Raw genomic sequence first — 24,071 nt, 5'->3', positions numbered from 1 at the left:
GTAGGACTGACGGAAGACGTCGACAAATTTCAAAGAAGGGCAGCTCGTTTTGTATTACCACGAAATAAGGGAGATTGTATCACGGATACGGTAAACGACGTAGAATGCAAATCATTGAACGCAGGCGTTTTACATTGCGGTGAGGAGTATCCACTAAAGTCCAATTGCCAAGCTCCTCCGCTGAATGCCACGATATATTATTTACTTTGACGTACATAGGAGACATGATCGTTGCAGAAGAGACATCAGCGCTTCACGGTAAGGTTCAGTTTTTCATTATTCCGAAGCGCTTTTTTTCAGAGTCGAGCGGTAGAGAAATATTGTGGCAGTAGTTCAAAGAACTCCCTGCCAAGCAAGTAATTGTTAATTGTAGTGTATTGATGTAGATGTGGAGGCCAATGTCAAGCGAGGGGTAGCAGGAAGGAGGGAGGGATCTAGGAATGGATAGGGGTGCAAAGTGCAAAATAAAAGATAAGAAGCTTGCAAAGTATTCCATATCAAGACGTATGCCTCAGTTCACTTTATCGTAGGACGGAGAGAAGAGGAAGGAATGTTTTCAGAACGAAGAATGCATTGTAGGTATCGCGATATAAAAGTATACGGTTTTATAGGTTTTCAGAGTAGCTATAGAGGAAAGTAAAAAAGGAGCAGAAATTAAACGATAACGTATAGTTTCAGTGGGAACCGCTAGATTTGTTTATAACATTTAGGGAGAATGGATTAAAAGGGCAATTGAGGTGATAATGTAAAAGAGTCAAGACAGACATACAGAGAGAGAGAGAGAGAGAGAGAGAGAGAAATGAGGAGAAATTAACAATGAATAAATGTAAGACGAAATCGTTCGCATGATTTTTGGTGACATGCGGTGTGTTAATGGGTGGAGGGGAAGAGAGAGATGTATTTGAAATAACACAAAATACTTTTAAAGCATACATCCAAACTGATTACTTTGTAAGTATCTAGACAGAGCATAAATGAAATGAAAATAACAGATTTAACAAACTGTATTTTCAAAAGAAACTTGCTTCAATTAAAAAGCCAACTCACAGCAAATCTAAGTCCAATTTTATTTTATCTATTGCCAAGTGATCATCCATTGATTCTCAGTGAGGAAAAGTGAAGAAAGTGACCACCCTTTAAGGACTCTAATATTTCATTCAGATCCCCAAATTATTTTGTACTTCAATCATGTGTCTTAGCATAGAATCCACAATTCATCGGATGTAACAACCTGAAAAAGCAACTTCCTCCTAGGCTTCAAGACCGCAGTCCCAAAGAGAGTCAGCTGTAATTGGTTTCACGGCCAGTTCTCTGTTAATGTTCTAGCGATCTCAGCTCACATGTTTTCCATAGCGTCCATATCGGCAGCCCGTAGTGGCCAATCCGAGACGTTCACGCCGATGATGAACAGCTGCTGCTGAACGAATGCTGACTTGTGAACGGGAGAATGCTCTTGCAGTGTGAAGCCACCTTCTCCGTAAAGCATTCGCACTGACGGAGGTATCACATTTTCCAATACTGCTCGCTGTCGAGAGTTCCCTCCATCCTGTGAAGAATTCCGCTCCTCTCGCAGAAATCCATCCCCAGCAGGAAGCAGATAGCCGCCCACTTCTTCTCGCCGTGGTTACAAATGGCGTGTCCCTTGCGGCCTGAAAACGACTCTTGGACTGTCGTTACTGGTGGAAAACACCTTCTCGTCAGTGAAACTGACGTTTTCCCACGATGCACTGAGATGGATCTCCACAAATGCCTTCCAGTATAACATTGTCGTCGCTGAGCTCTTGTTTCACGGCGGATCGTCGTGTGTGCTGTCCTGTGTCCCTCAGCCTCCGGCGAATAGTGTCACTGGAACCGGGCAAGTCGATCTCCCTCCGAAACTGCTTCGTGTTCGCTCTTAGACACTAGCTCCCTGTCCTCCTGCTGTGAGCTCACTCTCTTCCTGCCTCTGTTGATAGTGTCTCTTTCAAGGTGTATTGTGTGTATTGTAATATCGGGGACCTAGAAACGACGGAGAGGCTTCGTCCCACCGTAGCCCTCAGTGGTTCACAACCCCACAACATGCCACAGCAGTCTACCTACCCCACCGCCGCCCCACGCCGAACCCAGGGTCATTGTGCGGTTCGGCCCCCAGTGGAACCCCCCGGGAACGTCTCATACCAGACGAGCGTAACCCCAAATGTTTGCGTGATAGAGTAATTATGGTGTACGTGTACGTGGAGACAGTGTTTGCGCAGCAATCGTCGATATAGTGTAACTGAGGCGGAATAAGAGGAACCAGCCCGCATTCGCCGAGGTAGATGGGAAACCGCCTTAAAAACTATCCACAGGCTGACCGGCACACGGGACATCGAGACTAATCCGCCGGGCGGATTCGTGCCAGGGACCGGCACGCCTTCCCTCTTGGGAAGCAGCCCGTTAGACTGCGCGGCCAGCCATTCGGGCTTCTTTCAAGGTAGTTCCCCCACTATCTCGTCGCAGTGGCCGTCTGTTGCAATGGCTCACTGGCAGAGATCGACATAGAGTCATCACTCTTAACGAAGAAGGTGCATGTTCCATCAGAGCAGCTGGCAGAAGGTATGACGTGCCATTGGGTTATCTGCGCACGACTCACGACCAGACCCAAACTTTCATATCTCGTCAACCATGTGTCTATAACCTTCATGCGTACATCCATTACGTATATTCCCCTACAGGGAAACTTTTTAATTGAAAACCGCTTCCGCGGTGTCGGCAGATAAATACGATATTTCAGGCATACATGCCCGAACGAACATTGTATCATACTGCTGAACAACAGAGGCACCGTAATATCGTGTTCGCAGTAACTCCTTCATTGCGCCACATTCCTATTCATAACGAATCCTACTCCTCTTTTACAGTTTTCTGCTGCTGTTGATATCACTCTATAAATCTGTGAGTAAGCTTATGTCCCTGCACGAGCTACATCAGTGTACACAGCAAGTCACTATACAGGGCGTGATAAAGGGCTTTTCTTACTCATACCAGACATACTAGCTTCAGCTGCATTTACGCAGATACTTGAGGGGGAAACGTACGACGATTTTCTCTCTACCACAGCAACCGGTATTAGGTAGAATGTGCAACAATATTGCTTCATTAATCGGATATTGCATGGAACGATTCTGAGAATAAAGTTACGAAAGTAGAGCGCATAAGAGCTCATACAGAGCGCCACATTTCCCTCTTTCAGAGCGTAAATTCAGTTAAAAATACACTGGACTTGCATTATTACGAAAAGCAGTGTAAAGTAGCTCGCAGGGTATGTCGAACAGAGACACTTCTTACTCACTGAATCATATGGATCTGTTTTGTCCGTCTTTTAAAATATGCACAAACAGAATAGAAAAAAATTGGGTAGAAAGAGTGAAGTGATGGTGAACTGAGAGGAGAAACAAAAGTAGTTAGTGGATGTGACTGGAAGTAAACAACGAAATTAGATACTGCACAATCCTGACGGAATTTTTAACAGGCTGTGTAGAGAGGGAAGAAAAAGTAAGAGCGGAAGGTGATGCAGGTCATAGATGATCTGCTTAACGGATAAAAACATAACAACCCGCAGGAGGTAGCGATCGACCGAAAAAGTGGACAAAACAAGGTGCTGCTAACCGAGCTGAAAACCGATGACGACGATGATAATGCATTATGTGGTGTCACCGCCAGACACCACACTTGCTAGGTGGTAGCCTTTAAATCGGCCACGGTCCGTTAGTATACGTCGGACCCGCGTGTCGCCACTATCAATGATTGCAGACCGAGCGGCACCACACGGCAGGTCTAGAGAGACTTCCTAGCACTCGCCCCAGTTGTACAGCCGACTTTGCTAGCGATGGTTCACTGACAAATTACGCTCTCATTTGCCGAGACGATAGTTAGCATAGCCTTCAGCTACATCATTTGCTACGACCTAGCAAGGCGCCATTATCATTTGCTAATTATCTTGTGATGCATGTACCGTCAGACCGATGTTCACCAATTATGGATTAAAGTTAAGTATTCCAGCAGCTACGTACTTTATTTGCTAGACTCAAATCCTTTAACTGTTCCAGACCTCACGCCAGCCTGCGTGAGCTTAAACGCGTGCCTTTCGGCTTCACCTCCTAGTGGCTTGGCTGTCTTGCCAAGTCACAACAGATTATTAGACTTGTTGCAACCCTGCAGAACTATTTACTTTCTCGTTTACGACTATTCTGCGTCACTTGATCGTCTATATCTTTTGTGCACCTATAATTTGTGCGTAGCTAATCTGTGGGGAAATGGATTTATGTTTGTCTCAGTCGCAAAAATTCATATCCCACTGATCAGTTCATCTCCTTTACCAATTCCGTCTCAGCAACAACTCCAACACATGGGCTGTTCTATCAGGAAGTTCGTCTTTACTACAGCATTACTCTGCCGTTACTGAGACGTCATGTTGGACGAGCAAAACGAGTTACTTTCGTCTAGCTGTGGTAAAAAACGCCTAACATCACGGAACTTGCCTATTAGGACAGTCAACTTTCATTTTCTCATGCTTCACGCGCCTATGAACTCACGAGCAGTTTCTGCTACTGTAATTTGTGCCCAGTAGTCGATATCTGTGGTGTAACTACTCCTGCCTCAGCTACGGTGGTTTGTCTTAATGATACTGTTTGGGACGACCTATGTCTTGGCTAGTAAGACTTAAACACGGCCAGTGACGGACGCACGGTCCATGTTTCTGAATAAGTAACGAAGCTACTAGAGGGTTCTGTTCTGTCTTCGACTGTGCTGAAGCATAGTTGTAACGAAGAAGTGTGTAACCTCTGATATACGTTCAGGGACAGAGTGGTTGGCGACACTGATTTTTCTATGTGAAAACCTACAAAAATAAAGGCAAAATATTCTATTTTAAAAAGTAGATAAAAATTCTTTAGACGCCTTCGTAAGACGCAGCCTCTATTCGTTGATGCTAACTATGAGAGTGTAGACCATATGTGGCTTAGATTCAAAGAAACTGTATCTAAAACAATTGAAAGACATGAAATACATTAATAACAAATGGAACTGGCTGCCCCTTGGTACACAAAAACAGGTCAGGACCCTTTTGCAGAGGCAACGAAAAAGACATACCAAGTACAAAACAACGCAAAATCCCCAAGACTGGCGATATGTTACGGAAGCTTGAAACTTACCGCGGACTTCTGTGTGAAATGCTTTTAATAACTTCCACAACGAAACGCTGCCTCTAAATCTGGCATAAAATGCAAAGAGATTCTGTTCGTATGTTAAGTATCCCGGCGGCAAGACATAACCAATACCTCCACAGTGCGATAGTTACCGATGATAGCGCCTCTTAAACCCAGTTACAAAATAAGGTTTTCCAAAGTTCCTTCAGGAAAGATGACAAAGTAAGTATTCCAGAATTCAAATCAAGAACTGCTGCCAAGATACATAACACGGAAGTAGACATCCTCGGCTTAGCAAAGCAACTTAATTAATAAAGGCAAGACCTCTGGTGCAAACTGTATATCAGTTGGATTCCTTTCTAAGTATGCTGATATAACATCTACTTGCTTAACAATTACACACAATCGCTGCTCGACTGAAGATACGTTCCTAAACACTGGAAATTGCACAGATAATACCAGTACAACAATGCGATGAATTAGCGATACATATCACTGACGTTCATTTGCAGTAGCATTTTGGAATATACGCCGTGTTCAGACGTTGTGAATTACCTCAAGTAAAACGGTTCACACGCTCACCCGTATTCAGAAAATATCGTTCTTGTGAAACGTAAATAACTCTTTACTCTCACAAAGTAGTGAGTGCTATCGACCGGGGATCTAAAATTGATTCCATATTCCTAGTTTTCCATAAGGCTTTTGATGCCGTTTCTCAGAAGCGGCTTAAACTGCGTGCCTATGAGGTATCGTTTTAGTTGTGGTACTGAATTCGTGATATCCTGGCGAAAAGATCACAGTTAGTAGTAATTGGAGGAAAGTCATTGAATAAAACAGAAGTGTTATTTGGCGTTTCCAAAGGAAGTGTTATAAGCCCCATGCTGCTCCTATTCGTGATTATCAAAAGGGACCTGTTGAGTTTCGGTCACACGATAAATCACATAAATCTAAAGGCTGTCCATTTAACTACATACCTAAGAATTGTAATAACGCACAGCTTAAATTGGAACGATCACATAAGTAAAGTTGAGGGGAACTCAAACTAAAGACTGCTTTTTGTTGAGAGAAAACTTAGAGGGTGCGACAGATCTACACTAGGCTTGTCCGTCATCTGATGGAGTATTGCTGCACAGTATGGGATCCTTATCAGACTGGACTGTCGGAGGACATATAAAAACTTCAAAGAAGTGAAGGTCGTTTTGTATTATTGCGAAAGGGTACGACAAGCGAGTTGCGGTGGCAGCCATTAAGACAATGGCGTTCTACGTTGCAGCCAGATCTTTTCACGAAATTTCAATCTTCAACGTTCTCCTCCAGCTGCGAAAATAGTCTGCTGACACCCTTCTACTTAGAGGGAAATGGTCATTGTAAAACAATAAGATAAATTAGAGCTTACACGGAAAGATTTAAGTGTTCGTTTTTCCCGCGTGCTGTTAGAGAATGGAACAGTAGAGAAATAGTGTGAGAAGTACTTAAATGTGAATTGCAGAGTAGTCATGCAGCTGTAGATATAGAATGAGAATTGCAACCTACATTTCTCTGTTCCACGAGCCCCGTAAGTTAAGGTACTGTAATTTTTGCTGTAAATACGAAACTTGGCGTGTCATATCGACGCAAGGCATTCATGTCTGCATTGCGCTTTTCTCAGAAGTATAGTGAAACATACAATTTCGATTAGTGTGCGTGTAATGTGTTACTCTCTGCGATGTACTTAATTGGTAATTGTGCTGTATAAAATCCATTCTTCAATCACTTAACCCTCCGTTAATATGCTGGGGTTTCACACAAGCCAGTGGATGTATTTCTCAACGACGTCATGAGCTGGCGCATAATTCGTGCTTCAGCACTTGCGTAGCTTACTTTCACGATCTGTACAAGTCTTTATTGTAGTTAACATCGTTTGAGATTAGTTTGCAAGGAAGTTCAAATGGCTCTGAGCACTATGGGACTCAACTGCTGATGTCATAAGTCCCCTAGAACTTAGAACTACTTAAACCTAACTAACCTAAGGACAACACACACATCCATGCCCGAGGCAGGATTCGAACCTGCGACCGTAGCGGTCGCGCGGTTCCAGACTGTAGCGCCAGAACTGCTCGGCCACAAGCGGCCGGCTTGCAAGGAAGACAGACGAGTTTATCGTTGTTGGGGCTTAACAGCTCTCAGCGCAGGAGTAGCGTCTTTGCTTCCACAAAGAAGAAAGTTGGAATTGTAATATAAATTGTGTCATATGTAGTGAATGAGATGGTATTTATACCCAAAAAAGTTGTAATGTTGGAAATTTGTCAGCTTTAAGGAATTTTCATTCAAATCCTCGACTGAAACTGAAAAGGAAATTAGCCGTGCTGCGACTCGCGTTGTTTCCATTACTAGATTGGCATTGTTTAGCTGGTATAGTTACAGTTGTCGTCTTCTTCTTGTGTTCATTGGCGCCACTACATTTGCAAGCGTTGCTGTCCGCTCGTGGCAGCAGTGGCGATTATCGATATCTAGTAACGGCGCTACGATCTTTGGGGCGATGTTACGGTGTTTCCGTGTCGTGTGAGTCGGCAGTTCGGTTGGGGAAGGTCGAGCAGCCAGGTCCACGCAGTGCGAAAACACGCCGGTACTGCTGGCGGCATGCATGCACTGCCGGATGGAAGGGCTGTAGTCGCGAGGGGTACAGCCTCGTTGTCAACTGGACCCAGGAAGTTTAAGTTGAATAGACCTGAATTCAAGTAGTGAAACCTCCGCCATTGTGAGATCTCGCCATTTGCTTGCGTGTTGCTGCTAGCAGTGTCACCGAGATGGAGAGCAGTCAGTGGAGCTTTTGGGGAAGCCGAACCTAATCAGCCTTCCTCCACTTCTTATTATTAATTGTTGCATTCTATGAGTTATTATTTGTGAAGTTTAATCAGTGGTATTTTTCTTTCCTAGTGGCTGCTGACGCCCCAGTTACCTGCCCTGGAATTAGTGTATGTTACAGCAGCATACTTTTCCTTGCCTTGCCTCTGCTGTCCGGTAAGGCAAGTAGTTCGACAGCTTCCCTGATTTCTGAGCTGGGTGGTTTTTTTTCCTACTCTGGTAGTAGTGGTTCCCTTCGGCTTCCGGATGCTCTAAACACCGGAGTCTGAAGATGTAGTGCTGACTGTAGTGACTTGGGTGTGTTATTCCAGCGCTGAACTGGTCATCGCACGTTAGGTAGATTCGGCAAATGATTATTGGTCATGCGTTTAAACTGCCACTAGTCTGAGTTATCATGTCTTGGCTGCCTGTCTCATCGCTTGCGAAGTTTTGAGGGACTTTTCCCAGGTCGATCCTTGGAGCAATGTCTGCACCCCCCCCCCCCCCCCCCCTCTCCCTTGGTTTGGTCAGATTTGATGATTTTTTAAATATTTTAATAACTATAATTGCAAGTTGAAGAAGATAACTGGTTCTTAAAAGATTGCTATTCAGGCATTTAGCCATGAAACAGTTTTTATATTACTAATATTATTACTATTGCGGCCTTCAGACGAGAAATAGTTGAATTTGTTGTCATTAAGGGCTTCAGCCGTTGGTGTTACTTGTCTGAAATTTTTAATTAGACAATTCTATTCTAGCAGTGAGCTTTTGACGATTGTTCTTTTAAAAATATTTTAATAACTGTAATTGTAGGTTGAAGTTGTTTAACTGGTTCTTAAGATTGCTATTCAGGACTTCAGCTGTGAAATAGTTATTAAATTATCGCTATTGCGGCCTTCAGCCGAGAAATAGTTTTGAATTTGTTGTCATTAAGGCCTTCAGCCGTGGAAAACCTCTTAATTTATTGTCACCTTTTATTTGTCGTTGTTTCCAAATAAAGTGTATATGATTGAAAAAAATTACATGAAGTTTTGTGATTAGAATACATTGCTCTGATGTGTGAAAGGTTTTTCAATAATGAAGAAGTCAGTGAATGAACATTCCCTGGGCTAAATTTTACGTTTAAGAAACCTGTACGTTACAACCAAATCAGGCTAATGTAGTTTTACTTAGTATTCCTATTATTTTCGATATTGTGATAATTATAACTGAAAATTACAAATTTTTTCATATCTTTCAGTAAACAATGCTTTTGTGTAAAAATCAAAACTTTTTTAAATTGATATATGTTGTCAAGATTAATTAATTATGTTCATATTTGACATAATATATGTTTTTACTTACAAATAAAAATCTAATACTTGGTTACATAAACCTGACCACACTAATAATGTTAAATGAATTTACCACAATAACTTAAGGTGAATAGCTTATTGCATTAACGTGTGTCTGATGAGTGTTTCGTGAGCCAAGTCTTTGCCTTGCTGTTGTGTGGCAACCATGTAATTCTCACACAAACAGTGATCATTTGCCTTCAGTGTGGTTATTTGCTCATTAAGAACAATCGCTCATGTGTAGCATTCATTCAGTCAGCATAAATTTACTTGCAGTATTTTTAGTAATTTTCTTACAGGTTGCAGAATGTAAGTTTTAATTGAGATCTTCAAATCAGCACATGCTAAATTGTGTTCCAGATAATATTGTTCCACTGTTCAGTATTTTTAGGTTCTTGTCGAAAGATACTTACAACCTCTTTTTAGAGCCATACATGCTCAGTGCACATGTTGTACATATAACATGGGATAAATTAAACTTTTCCAAGGTCAAATCCTAATTCTTTTATTGGGAGACTTAATTCCCCTATCCCCCTATGCCCAATTTAAGTACTTTATGAAGTGAGCTTGCCTGTGTTAGATTATTCTAGAAATGAAGTCAGATTCTGTTATATTAGTACTTTCATAGATTAGTATTCGTAAATTTAAAAAGAGAATTTAAGTGGGACAGATTCTTATAGGAACTGCGATGTAAACACAGATTAAATTCAGAAACAAGCGGTTTACAAGCAGTAGTAACTTTCTCGGAAAACAGCGATTTCTTCCGTTAGTGTATGATTTAAAAAAGTACTGTATGTATGAAACTGCGGGCCACTGGAAGAGAAAGCCTGATGTCCTAATCATATCAAGTGAAATAAACAGTAAATGAAATGAAGAACGAAATATAGTTTGCGTAATTTAGGCCACTGTAAGTTACACTACATTAAGAATTACGACTCTATAGTTTCCAATTGTAGTACTTGACATATCATGTTTACCTTTTAACGTAGGATAATACCTCCTAATGAGTAGGTTATAATAGCATTTTAAATTTTTTAAATCGACCAGTAATTATGACTGGTTTGATAATTTTTATTTTGAGAGTTTATTACACATTAATGACTCTTACTTTCATAACAGAATCGTCTACCACAGAGTTGAAAAAGCAGTTTTACTTTTCTTCACCAGATTAAGTAAAAACTTAATTAAAAACTTTCTCATGTTTCAAATAGCCACTTCCAACAGTAGTTACGAAAATGATGTGCCATTGTTTGGTAACCAAATGAAAAGTCTTTCTAGGAAAGAAACCTCAAATATTTTATGCACTCTTCCTTTATAGTAGATCAGTCTGCTTCTTCACAGTTTTAAATATTAAGACTTGATAGTCACTTTCCCGAAAATTTAGATTTAACTTAGTAATTTGCATTTAACTTAGTAATTTAGATTTAACTTAGTAATTAATAGTTTCTGAAGTAAATGAAAAGGGAAAGCAATAATAAAGGAGTAACTACAATTGAAATTTGAGATTTTATTTAATTTGAAAATAAGAGTTATATCTGTTGGGATCTGCAAGATACACACATTCATGTTTGAAATCGTATGCTCTATTCGTAAACTGGAAAAGCTCCATACTCTTAGACCAAAATTATGCATTGTATGCTCCCAAGAAAAGTTCCATTGACATCTAATAAACATCGTTTTGTTACAAAACACACAATATTCTTTCTAACGAAACTACCCTTCCATAACTGTCATCAGGAAAGAAGTGTGAGAAACATTTTCTTGTGACAATCTTTAAACAATAAGTACAGCTAAGATTTTCTTTATCTGACAATACAGAGATTTCATTTCAATTTAAATATTTTACTACTCATTTTTTTCATACAATAAAATAATCTCTTATTTAATTCTAGTACATCATTTACACAAGCCTCTTTTTAAATTGTGACGATCCCTTTAAATATTTCTAGAAATAATGTGCAATCGTTGCTTACGTTTTTGTTGGTTTTTTGGTTGGTTGTTTTGGGGAGGGGACAAAACAGCAGGGTCATCCCATCGGATTAGGGAAGGATGGGGAAGGAAATCGGCCGTATCCTTTCGAAGAAACCACCCTGATATTTGCCTGAAGCGGATCAAGGAAATCAGGGAAAAGCTAAATCAGGATGGCCGGACACAGTTTTGAACCATCGACCTCCCGAATCCTAGTCCAGTGTGATAACCACTGCACCACCACGCTCGGTCCAGGTTTGCTACAAGTTTTCATTCATCGCTTCAGCTTGCACATCCAGCGCGACAGTTGCTAAACTATATGAAATAAAATCGTCCACTTCTGAACGGTATGTGTTAGGACGTTAAAACTGTATGGGTGGACGCGGGACATGGTGAGAATTAGTATGCGCATTATGGTTTGGTTTAGCAACGAGGCCCACTTTCATTTGGATGGGTTCGTCAATAAGCAAAACTGGCGCATTTGGGCGACTGAGGAACCGCAGTTGGCAATCGAGAAGTCTCTCCACCACCAATGGGTGAGTGTGTGGAGTGCAGTGTCCAGTCACGGAATAATCGGTGCGATATTCCTTGATGGGATGGTGATACTGAACGGTACGTGAAGGTTTTGGAAGATGACATCATCCCCACTATACACAGCATTACGGCGTAAAGTCAAGAGCGGGCACGACAGTCGGGAACGACAGGGAGAGAAGACCGTGAGAATTAGTCAGCCAATCGCACGCTGACCGGACCTCCCCCCAGGACGACAACGAGACAGCAGCGGCTCCTGTGTGAAGAGGACATAAAGCGCCGCGACCGACTGGTCAAATGCGCTGACCACAGAGCCATCTCGTTCGGTACATTTCTGTCATACCACAGCTTCACCACCATCAGTTTTGAGTGTCCATCTGTCCTATAAACCCCGTCAAAAGTTTCGAGAGTGATGCCATAACAATAGAGAGAACTTAAGATGTTCTAAACAGCTTTCCCACAATTGAGTACAACACACTGAAAGTTCATACAACAATGTGAAACTGTGAAAAACGTCCTTTTGTCAAAGTGTGCGGAATGAGCTTCACATAAACACCTCCTTTTCAGAACATTCTGGAAAGCGTCTTGAACACTCGACTTAGAGATGATACTCCATTGCGATTTGTGACACTACGGCTGCACGCCCACTTCTTAAACACTGCCTGCTCCAAACTGACTAGTCGAATGCACATCTGTTGTTTGCAGTTAGTAATTCAAACGCCACCGTAGATACTTCGCCAACGTCGCTATGGATCGGTAATGAAATCAGTCTCGGAGTACTTTGGATGGACGGTGTATGAAGTTTCGTCAGATAAAAGGAATAGAAATAAGGTATCACTAAAATGTTATGTTATATACTACTATTTTCTTACTGAAAAGCAAAGGGAAAGGAATAACAATAGTTAGGAGTGGTTAGCTTTGTTGTTGTGATTTGTGCCATTATTTATTGTAGTATCATTAACAGCTCGTTGTCATAGTGAAATACCTCTCGCTGTGACTAACCAATAAAAGTAATATAAGGAAATGGGTGCTTAAATTACAACTCGACACTAGAATGAAGACGCCTACATTTCTCAGGCTTTTAAGCAATCAAGGCTGTTGTGTACATAGTTCCGCGTAGTCAGCGCGTACACAACTTTCCCAATAGTGCGCGCCCCGATAAGCACAACAGCGCAGGCGCAGCGCTCGTCCATCTTCGCACTACGAGATGGCGCTGTCAGAGACGGAACAAATTCTGCTTCCGCCGATCCGCGTATTAATATGTAACGCAGCCAATGAGATTGCTGCTAACGTAGAACCTTTTCTCCTCGCGGATCACACTCGCGCAGTGATACCTGAACGCGCGGGGTATTATAACGAGTGTACAGACCCTCCGATTAGTCAGTCTGGACTAGTCTGCACCAGTCTGCATTAGTCTATAGTCACGTTTCAGACTGCGCCTAATAAGATTACCATATTCCTTTACATAGCCATGGAGATAAATGAATAGACACTTTGTCAAGTATCAGAGATATGTGAGAATAAGATTAACGTACCAAGACCAAAGGAACTTCAGATTGTCAATTGTAAATAGCATCCAGAATCAAGTTAAGCAAGGTTTATGCTTTTTGTGGTGTCACCACCAGACACCACACTTGCTAGGTGGTAGCTCAAATCGACCGCGGTCCATTTAGTACATGTCGGACCCGCGTGTCGCCACTGTGTGATCTCAGACCGAGCGCCACCACAAGGCAGGTCTCGAGATACGGGCTAGCACTCGTCCCAGTTGTACAACGACTTTGCTAGCGACTACACTGACGAAGCCTTTCTCTCATTTGCCGAGAGACAGTTAGAATAGCCTTCAGCTAAGTCCATGGCTACGACCTAGCAAGGCGCCATTAGCCTTACATAGTTTGATAGTTATCGTATGAAATGTCTCATCAAGAACGTTGTAAACCAAAGGACTATATAAAAGTTAAGTATTCCCAAAGCAACGTACTTTTCTTGCTACCATTCACTACTTATCCTGTTCCAGAATTCACGCCCGTCTGCGCTAGATAGCGTGCATTTCGGCCTCCTCTATCTACAAGGTGTTGGCACATTTGCCAACACATCATTGACGACGAGAAAAACGTGTTCTTTCTAATTGCTTACATTTACTTGTGTCATGGCTTCGCCAGATGTACTGTCCGAATTTTATCGCTTGCAGAATCAGCAGACTCAGGCGTTATTGGATGCCCTTGGACAGCTCGTCCAGGGTCAACGTGCCATTCAAACTGATGCGGCAGCCGCTGCTTCACCGCTACCGCAGCCACAACTCGCAGTTGCACCGCAGTTTCGCAATTTTGATGCGGCGCAAGAATCCTGGACGGAATGGTCATGCCAGTTTGGATTTCATCTCGCCGCCTACAGAATTCAAGGTAACGAGCGGCAGCCTCACTTATTGTCTTGTGTCGGCATGCAAACGTACCGTGTGATAGTGAAATTGTTTCCCCGACGCGACGTAGCAACTCTGTCCTACCATGAAATTTTGTCGGCATTGGACGCCTATTTCAAAGAAACAGTCAATGTAGTTGCAAAACGGTACACTTTCTTTCGTACAAAACGTACAGCCGGTCAAACTAATAGGGAGTGGGTTGCAACTTTGCAAGGCCTTACAAGAGATTGTGCGTTTCAATGTGACTGTGGCCTTCCTTATTCAGATACTATGGTGCGTGATGCAATTGCACAGAACGTTTCTGATGTTCGTATACGGGAGCAAATTTTGAAACTAGTTAATCCCTCCCTTCAACAAGTGATAGACATATTGGATAGGCAAGACACACTTGACTGTGCTCAGGAATCTTTGGAAACTTCGCCAGCAGTGTGTAACATTAACCGGCCCGCCGGGCGCGCTTCGCGGCCCGGTCAACTGCCCTCACGCACGTCTGAACAGCTGCCGCCACGCTCTAAACCAGGTGTGCCGCGCCAGCACACAAATGCAGTGAAATCATGCCCGCGGTGTGCTACTAAACATTCGCGTGAACATTGCCCGTCACGCCAAGCTATATGCTTTTTCTGTAATAAGAAAGGACATGTTCAAAGTGTTTGCCAGAAAAAGCTCAGTTCAGACAATCACAATCATTCCAGGCCCTTTGCTTCGCGCCGGAATCGAACCAAGAATACTCAGGCTCGTGAACATTCGCCCATGGACATTCATGTTGTTAATTCCACTTCGTCCAGTGCCACTGTCTCTACCTGTGACTGTGTTCGTCCCACAAAAAGTGTGCGTCGACGTCGCCGGAAATCGCGTCAATTAGCAAGTGATGCTGTACCTGTATCAGTTCAAATTGCACAAGACAGTCGCTCTTGTCGTCAGCAGGACAATAAACTTTTTGTAGATTTGGACTTTAATGGCAAGGTAATTCCATTCCAGCTCGATACCGGAGCTGCAGTTTCACTGCTCAATCACGACACATACAAACAACTGGGCTAACCTCCGTTGCGTGCCGCAAATATTCAGTTAAAAAGTTATTCAGGACAGCTCATCCCTGTGTTAGGACAGTGCACTCTTCTTGCAACATACAAGGGACAAACAAAACTTGTGTTATTTTACGTTCTTCATTCTTCTACTGCAGTGAACTTGTTTGGTTTAGATTTATTTCAGTTGTTTAACATGTCTATCGTAAATCAGGTCCTATCAGTGAACCAGACTGTGCCTTCAGACAGTGTTTCTCGTCTGTGTGAAGAATTTGCAGACATTTTTGCACCGGGCCTTGGTTGCGCTAAAAACTATGAAGCACATTTGGAACTGAAAGTAAACGCGCAACCGAAATTTTTCAGAGCGCGCAATGTTCCTCACGCATTGCGTGATGAGGTCGCAGGAACATTAAACGATCTAGAATCACAAGGTGTGAGTGAATTTGCGCAATGCCTATTCTCTTTCGGCTCCGCTTCATAGCTTACGCCGTAAGGGTGTTCCGTTCGTCTGGACGACGGAATGCGAACGCGCCTTTCGCCAGTTGAAATCGGCGTTGCTTTCTAATACTTGCCTTACGCCATTCGATCCCCAGAAACCCCTTTTGTTGATGGTAGATGCATCGGATTTCGGGATCGGTGCTGTGCTTGCGCACAAAGATGGGTCGCATGATCGCCCTATTGCCTTTGCGTCCAAATTGCTCTCGTCTGCCCAAAGAAATTACTCGCAGATAGAGAAAGAAGCTTTGGCTCTCGTGTTTGGTGTTACTAAGTTCCATGATTTCTTGTATGGTCGTCACTTTACCATCATCACAGACCACAAACCTTTGACATCGCTTTTTCATCCGAACAAGCCTGTACCTCCGCGTACAGAGCAGAAATTCATTCGCTGGTCTATTTTCCTCTCGCAGTACCGCTACGATATCTTGTATCGGTCCACGGCTAAGCACGGCAACGCTGATGCGTTGTCCCGTTTGCCTGTTGCTGAGGATAAAGCATTCGATTCTTCCGAACTTGCTTGCATGTTCATTGATTCGGAAACCGAATCGTTTCCGATTGATTTTCGTCGTGTAGCTACAGCCACAGCTGCTGACCCTGTCCTTGCTACCGTTTTGCGTTTTGTTGCTACGCAGTGGCCTTTGTCAAAGTCTCGGATCGAGGATCCGTTGGTTCGCCGATTTTTTGCTCACAAGGAGCGACTTTTTGTTCGACGTGGTGTTTTGTTGTTGCGTTCTGATAATGATCAGTCCAGAGTCGTGGTCCCACGTTCGTTACAGTCCTCTGTCTTACAGCTTCTTCACCAAGGACATTGGGGTATAGTGCGAACGAAACAACTTGCTCGTCAGCACTGTACTTGGTTCGGAATCGATGCTGCGATTACGAATATGTGTTCTTCTTGCATGGCGTGTGCCGAACAACAATCCGCACCGCCGCGGAAAGTCTTTGCATGGCCAAAAGCTACTTCCCCTTGGCAACGCTTGCACATCGATTTTGCTGGACCATTCTGGAATGCTCGATGGTTGGCTCTGGTAGATGCCTTCAGTAATTTTCCTTTTGTTGTCCGGATGTCTTCCACGACGTCCTCTGCCACCATCCAAGCGTTGTCTGCTATCTTTTGCATTGAAGGTCTTCCGCAGACTATTGTTTCCGACAATGGCCCACAATTCATGTCCGCAGAATTTCAGTCATTCTGCCAGGCCAATGGTATTCAACATCTGACATCCGCGCCGTTTTCGCCTCAGTCAAACGGTGCCGCTGAACGATTGGTCCGGACTTTCAAGTCACAGATGCTGAAGTTGAAAGAGTCGCATTCTCGGGAGGACGCGTTGTTGCTCTTTTTGTCTTCGTATCGCTCTCAGCCCCGAGATGGTCGCTCGCCGGCTGAGTTGCTCCACGGTCGTCCTCATCGAACCGTGATGTCTTTGCTGCATCCGCCGCATCAGGTTCCTGTGCAGCGGCAGACTTCTGCTTTTGCTCCAGGCGACGTTGTATTCTATCGCAACTATCGAGGTTCACGGCGTTGGCTCGCAGGGCGCATTCTTCGCTGCCTCGGCCGCTCGATGTATTTGGTTTTGGGGGCCTCTGGTGAGGTGCGTCGGCATCTCAATCAGCTGCGCCTCTGTCGTCGCACGGGTTCTGCCGCTCCCCGTCTGCTTTCAGCGACGGTGCCGTCCGGTCAGCGCCCTGGGGACCCATCTACTGGCTCGCCTCATCCCCAGGTGTTACCGACGATGCCTTCCATTTTGCCCCATGGCGACGCGCCGCCGCAGCCGCCGCCGCCGCCTCCTGTTCTCCCGCCGGCGCCGCCCGCATTCGGCGCTTCGCTGCAGCCGCCAAGCGCCTCCCTGGGTCACGCGCCGCCGATCGCTTCCCGTGACCAGCTGTCCTCCGCCATGGAACTCTTGCCCGCTCCGGACCACATGGCGTCTTCGCGCGTCGGGTACCCCGACGCAATGGAGGTCGACCCTTCGGCCCCTCCTGTCTCTTTACGGGCGCATACACCGCATGTTGACGTGCACCCTGGAGTAGGTTTTCAGGCGTTTCCTAGCTCCCCTCGGACCGAATGGCCGGGTGCGGGTGGCACAGCCTCGCCTGTTGTTAGGCTCCCCACCTCATCGCATACGTCAACATGGGGTCCTCCCCACGGCGGGCGGAAGCCTTATAACACGACCGTTCGCCGATTTGCGGGGGAGGAATGTGGTGTCACCGCCAGACACCACACTTGCTAGGTGGTAGCTTAAATCGGCCGCGGTCCATTTAGTACATGTCGGACCCGCGTTTCGCCACTGTGTGATCGCAGACCGAGCGCCACCACAAGGCAGGTCTCGAGATACGGGCTAGCACTCGCCCCAGTTGTACGACGACTTTGCTAGCGACTACACTGACGAAGCCTTTCTCTCATTTGCCGAGAGACAGTTAGAATAGCCTTCAGCTAAGTCCATGGCTACGACCTAGCAAGGCGCCATTAGCCTTACATAGTTTGATAGTTATCGTATGAAATGTCTCATCAAGAACGTTGTAAACCAAAGGACTATATAAAAGTTAAGTATTCCCAAAGCAACGTACTTTTCTTGCTACCATTCACTACTTATCCTGTTCCAGAATTCACGCCCGTCTGCGCTAGATAGCGTGCATTTCGGCCTCCTCTATCTACAAGGTGTTGGCACATTTGCCAACACATCACTTTTTATTATTTTAATAAATGTGTGTGAAAATTAATCAAGTTCTGTTTAAAGTTGGTCACCGTCAGTCTGCTACTCTAAGCGTGCAAGTGGCATTTCTATCGTCTGACCTAACGGCAGAAGATAAACACGCCACGATAAGACCACGAGACATATTGCTGACACCCGCATACTTCGTTTGAGCGACAAGTCAAATAATCTGATGCTGTGTGTACCGAAGGTCTTACAGTACGCACACCACAAAGGCATTCCTAATCAGGTACACAGTTTCAGTTATCACATGAGTTCAAGATCGCGTAGGTTCTATTTAATGTGTTAACATGTCAGCAACGAAAGAAGAAAAAGAAAAGTGTGCTTTAACGTCCCGTAGACATCGAGGTCATTAGAGATGGTGCACAGGCCCGGAATCTTTCAAGGCTGGTGAAGCAAATCGGCCGCCTAAATCTTAATGGTTGGACGTTGATTTGAGCCGCCGTCATTCCGAATGCGACAGGTGTGCTAATCACTGCGCTACGTCGATCGGTACTGAAATTTAAGTTCTACATAAACTCCAATTGTCAACAGAAATAAAGTTCTGTGGTTTCGCGAGGAAGTTAATGTGATGTGAGTAGGAAAAGAATGCAAAAACTATAAACCTCACAGTACTGAAGTCTTTATACACATCGTATCTTTTCAAACATTTGAACAGCTATTTGACACTGAAAAGGATCAACAAGGTAGCAGCTGTTGGAAAAGTGTTCGAAAAGTTTCTCCTATGTGGAGGAAAAGTGAACGACTTTTGATTAAGAAACTGAAAGGGCAACCACAGCGTTTCGCAGAGACTACAACACGTAGCTTTGCCATGTTTAGCTGCCTTTGTGAATTGATCTGCGGTCGCAGACACAAAGGGACGCTGGGAAGGGTCCTCTGAAATCCCTGCAGTGTGAAAGAGTGAGAACCCTGAGATACAGCACAAAGAGAGTCGCTGTCGAAATGCCTGGAAGGAGGGAGAGTCTGTGGTCGGTGTTCTTCTGGGTAATTAAACAGCTTTCAGCGTCAGACGCTAGGCGGAAGCAGCGCTTACGGACGGAACTGGGGCGATGTCTGTATGGGAGAACACACGTTGAAAACTGAGCACGGGAGAGTAGGAGTCACCACCCTCTGAAGCTTCCGAACAACTTTAATTACGTATATACACTGAAGGGGCAAAGAAACCCGTACAGCTGCCTAATATCGTGTAGGGTCCCCGCGAACACGCAGAAGTGCTGCAACACGGAATGGACTCGATAATGTCTGAAGCAGTGCTGGAGGAAAATGACGCTATCAATCCTGCAGTGCCGTCCATAAATCATTAAGACTACGAGGGGTGGAAATCTCTTCTGAACAGCACGTTGCAAGGCATCCAAGATATCCTTAATAATGTTAATGTCTGGGGCGTTTGGTGCACAGCGGAAGTGTTTAAACTCAGAAGAGAGTTCCTGGAGGCACTCTATAGCATTTCTGGACGTGTGGGGTGTCACATTGTTCCGTCGGAATGCACGATAGACATGAATGTCACCTGCCAGAGTCGTATCTAGACGCATCAGGGGCCCTATATCACTTCAACTGCTCACGCCCCACGCCGTTTTAAAGCCTCCATCAGCTTGACACTCACCTGGTGACATCAAGTGTCCTTGGATTCATCAGGTTGTCTCCATACCCGTACACGTCCATCCGCTCGATACAATTTGAAATGTCCATCCAGGTAACATGTTTCCAGTCGTCAACAGTCCAATGTCGGCGTTGACGTAAAACTTTGTGTCACGCAGTCTCAAGGGTGCAGGAGTGGGCCTTCAGCTCCGAAAGCCCATATCGATGATGTTTCGTTGAATGGTTCGAACGCTCACACTTGTTGATGTGTATGTGTGAATTTCTAAGGGACCAAACTGGTTAGGTCATCGGTCCCTATACTTAGACACTACTTGAACTAACTTTAACTTATGCTAGGAGTAACACACACACATCCATGCCCGAGGGAAGATTCGAACCTCCGGCGAGAGGGGCCGCGCAGTCCGTGACATGGCGCCTCAAACCGCGCGGCCACTCCACGCGGCACATGTTGATGGCCTAGCTTTGAAATCTGCAGCAATTTGCGGAAGGCTTGCACTTCTGTCACGCTGAACGATTCTCTTCAGTTGTTGTTGGTCCCGTTCTTGCAAGACCCTTTTCCCGCTACAGCGATGTTGGAGATTTGGCGTTTTACCGGATTCCTGATATTCACGGCACACTCTTGAAATCGTCGTACGGGAAAATCCTCACTTCATCGCTCGTTCGTTCCGCCGACTGTAACACCACGTTCAGATTAACTTAACTCTTGATAATCTGCTATTGTAGCAGCAGTAACCTTTCTAACAACTGCGCCAGACACTTGTTGTCTGATATAGGCTTTGCCGATCGCAACGCGCTATTCTGCCTGTTTACATATCTCTGTATTTGAATACGCATGACTATACCAGTCTCGTTGACCCTTCAGAGTAGGTAATTTTAATTACTTCGTGTGGCTCAATGGCCTGGTTCTAGTCTATCTACTGGACGCCCCTAAACTGCTCCAATATCTAGCTCGGGAAAGGGGACCTATAGTTTAATGTGGAACACGTGTTGTGTCTGACGACTTTTTATATCGCTGAGAGGTGAAGGCTAGACTGCAACGAAGAATGAAACTCCATGGTCCGACCAAGATTCGTAGGCGCGACCACTTAGCATAGGGATGCATTTAACCTGGTAAACCACCAGGTCTGAGGTGTATAGAAATAGTTCATCTATAGTGTTTGAAGAGTGAGTTTGCGAGTACCAAAATATGTGACATTTATAGCCGTATCTTTTAATTGCATTGACTTGGAAGCTTAAAAGTCCGTCTTGATCACATAAATTGTACAGTTCACAACTATTGATTTCAGTCAGTGCCATCTTCAGATCTGTTGCAGATAGAAAAACGGTGACATAAGAAGCTGAGTTTAATTAGTTGAAGCAGTTTCTACATGCCTAGTCGTATGTACGAAAATTAAAGAGTACTGACATGATTTACAGTCATGCATACCAGCTATATACAAAAATATTCTGGTGTAATTATCGACGTCGATCTATGTTTCTAGGTACACAATCAGTTCTGGCAATAGTTAAAAGCGTCCAGTATTTATATAAATAACTGAAGCTGGTAGAGAAAAAGCAGTTAAAATGCAGTATACGTATTCACTGATTAACATTATTTCATATGCAAAAAGGGCGTCTGAAAATTAAATGTCAACTGACATACAATTTGTGGAAAAAATTCATACTTGGGATCCACATAAAATGTGTAAAGAATAATAAAAGGAAGCCCCTAGCCTGGCAAATTGCGTAAATAACACATAATTGTGTAAAAGTCAGACGCTCTTTTTGCCATATTTAATAATTTTAACTAATAAAACTACGCAAGTAGCATTTTACGTATTATATTTACGATACTGTTTATTCATGTAATCTAATATTCGTGACCTCTAATGGTGACAGTTATTCAAATTAATATAGGACGCGCACAGGCCATTACCAGCACTTAACATGTACCCTGACATATAGATTTCCGTTCATATTTAACATCATATTTTTATGGTGTGTGTAGGTGGTATGCATGACGGACAACAAATGCCGAAAATAAAAATTTTATGACATATAACAACAAATTAACGGTTTTCGGATTTTTTTTCCTTTACTTGTACAGTAAAGGTCAACGGAAGGTATCCTATAGGTTCTCATGAGTAAGTTTGTGATTATCGAAATATTTGACACATATGGCCGTATCTTTTGATTATATTGTCTTAGAAGCATGAATTTTTCACACCGCGAAGTAACCTTGGACCTTAACGTGTGACATATCTACATCTACATATTCACGGTTAAGTGCCTGGCAGAGGGTTCATGGAACCACCTTCAAGCCATTTGTCTACTACTCTACTCTCGAACAGAATATTTTCTCAATCGGAGGATAAAGTTGCTGATTTAAATCTGACGAGAAGGTCCTGCCCCAACGAGAAAGGCCTTGTTTTAATGATTTCCACCCGAAGTCGCGTATCGTATTCGTGGCCCTCCCCCCCCCCCCCCCCCCCCCTATTTCCCGACAATACAAAACGAGCTGCTCTTCTTTGAACTTTTTCTGTGTCCTCCGTCAGTCACATATGATTTGGATCACACTGCACAGCAGTACTCCAGAAGAGACCGGACGAGCTTGGTGTAAGCAGTCTCTTTAGCAGACTTGTCGCATTTTCTAAGTGTTGTACCAATAACTGTAAGTTATTCGTAATGTTTGTCCCTAAGTGTTTATGGTTGAATATACAGCCTTTAGATTTGTGAGATTTATTGTGTAATCGAAATTCAGTGGGTTCCTTTTAGTACTCGTGTGTGTGACTTCACACGTTTCGGTATTTAGAGTCAAGTGTCACTTTTTACACCATACAGATATGCTATCTAAACATTTAGCAATTAGTTTTCATTATTTAATGACTTTAATAGCTGATAAATGAGAATATCATCTGCAAACAATCTTCTTCTATGTCGTTTATGTAGGTCAGGAACAACAGAGGGCCTACAACACTTCCTTCGGGAACGTCAGATATTACTTTTGTTTTACTCGATGCCTTTCTGTCAATTATTACGAACTGCAACTTTTATAAGAGCTACTGACGAATCCCATTGCGCAACTTAGGCGATGCTCCATAGACAGGCAATTTGATTAGAAGTTTCTTGGGATTAACGGTGCTGGACATAAATTGCAACTTGATACGTCTAACCCTTCGTGAAAAAAGGGACCTTAGCAGACAGACAGAACAAACGAGATATGGAACCCTGAAAACGACCCTTTTTATTTCACTGGTGTCGGGTAATGCACAATTGACCAGATGTATTGTTAAATTAAAGTGCTGGTAACTAAAAGTGCATCACCGGGTATTGTAATAAACAAGCAAGTTTTAATTACTGTGCGTATACAGTACAGGAAGAACAACACACTGTTATATTCTAAAGTGATCTTCTCGTATACAGAGAGCTGAATGTAGTACATACAGCTGACATCTTGAAAGGGGTGTGTGAACCTGCACGGCTGAGCAAACAATATGCAGATCTTCTCCAGTGTTAGTAGTGTGAGGGCACTGATATTGTGCTTGGGACCGAGGATGTCCTTCCTGAATCCGTCGATGCAATATTCGTATGCAAGTCGTGGAATATCAACAACGCGAGCATAATATTGTACAACGACGTACTGCAGTCTCTATGGACCATGATACTGCCTCTGTTAGATTCCAGGTTTTTCCTTCCTACACGATGCACAACGACATCTTCTCACAAAGTAAAAAATGGTTCAAATGGCTCTGAGCACTATGGGACTTAACATCGGAGGTCATCAGTCACCTAGGCTTAGAACTACTTAAACCTAACTAACCTAAGGACATCACACACATCCATGCCCGAGGCAGAATTCGAACCTGCGACCGTAGCAGGAGCGCGGTTCCGGACTGAAGCGCCTAGAACCGCTCGGTCACAAGGGCCGGGTCTCACAATATGATTCATGTGTGAGAAAACTACTGAAAATGTTTTACTTATACATAAAATGTTTTGTTGTTATTGTGGTCTCCATTCCAAAGACT

Source organism: Schistocerca serialis, chromosome 1 (assembly GCF_023864345.2).
Source record: "Schistocerca serialis cubense isolate TAMUIC-IGC-003099 chromosome 1, iqSchSeri2.2, whole genome shotgun sequence".
Classification (NCBI taxonomy): domain Eukaryota; kingdom Metazoa; phylum Arthropoda; class Insecta; order Orthoptera; family Acrididae; genus Schistocerca; species Schistocerca serialis.
The sequence above is the reverse complement of the archived record's forward strand: the minus strand, read 5'-3'. Positions refer to the sequence as shown.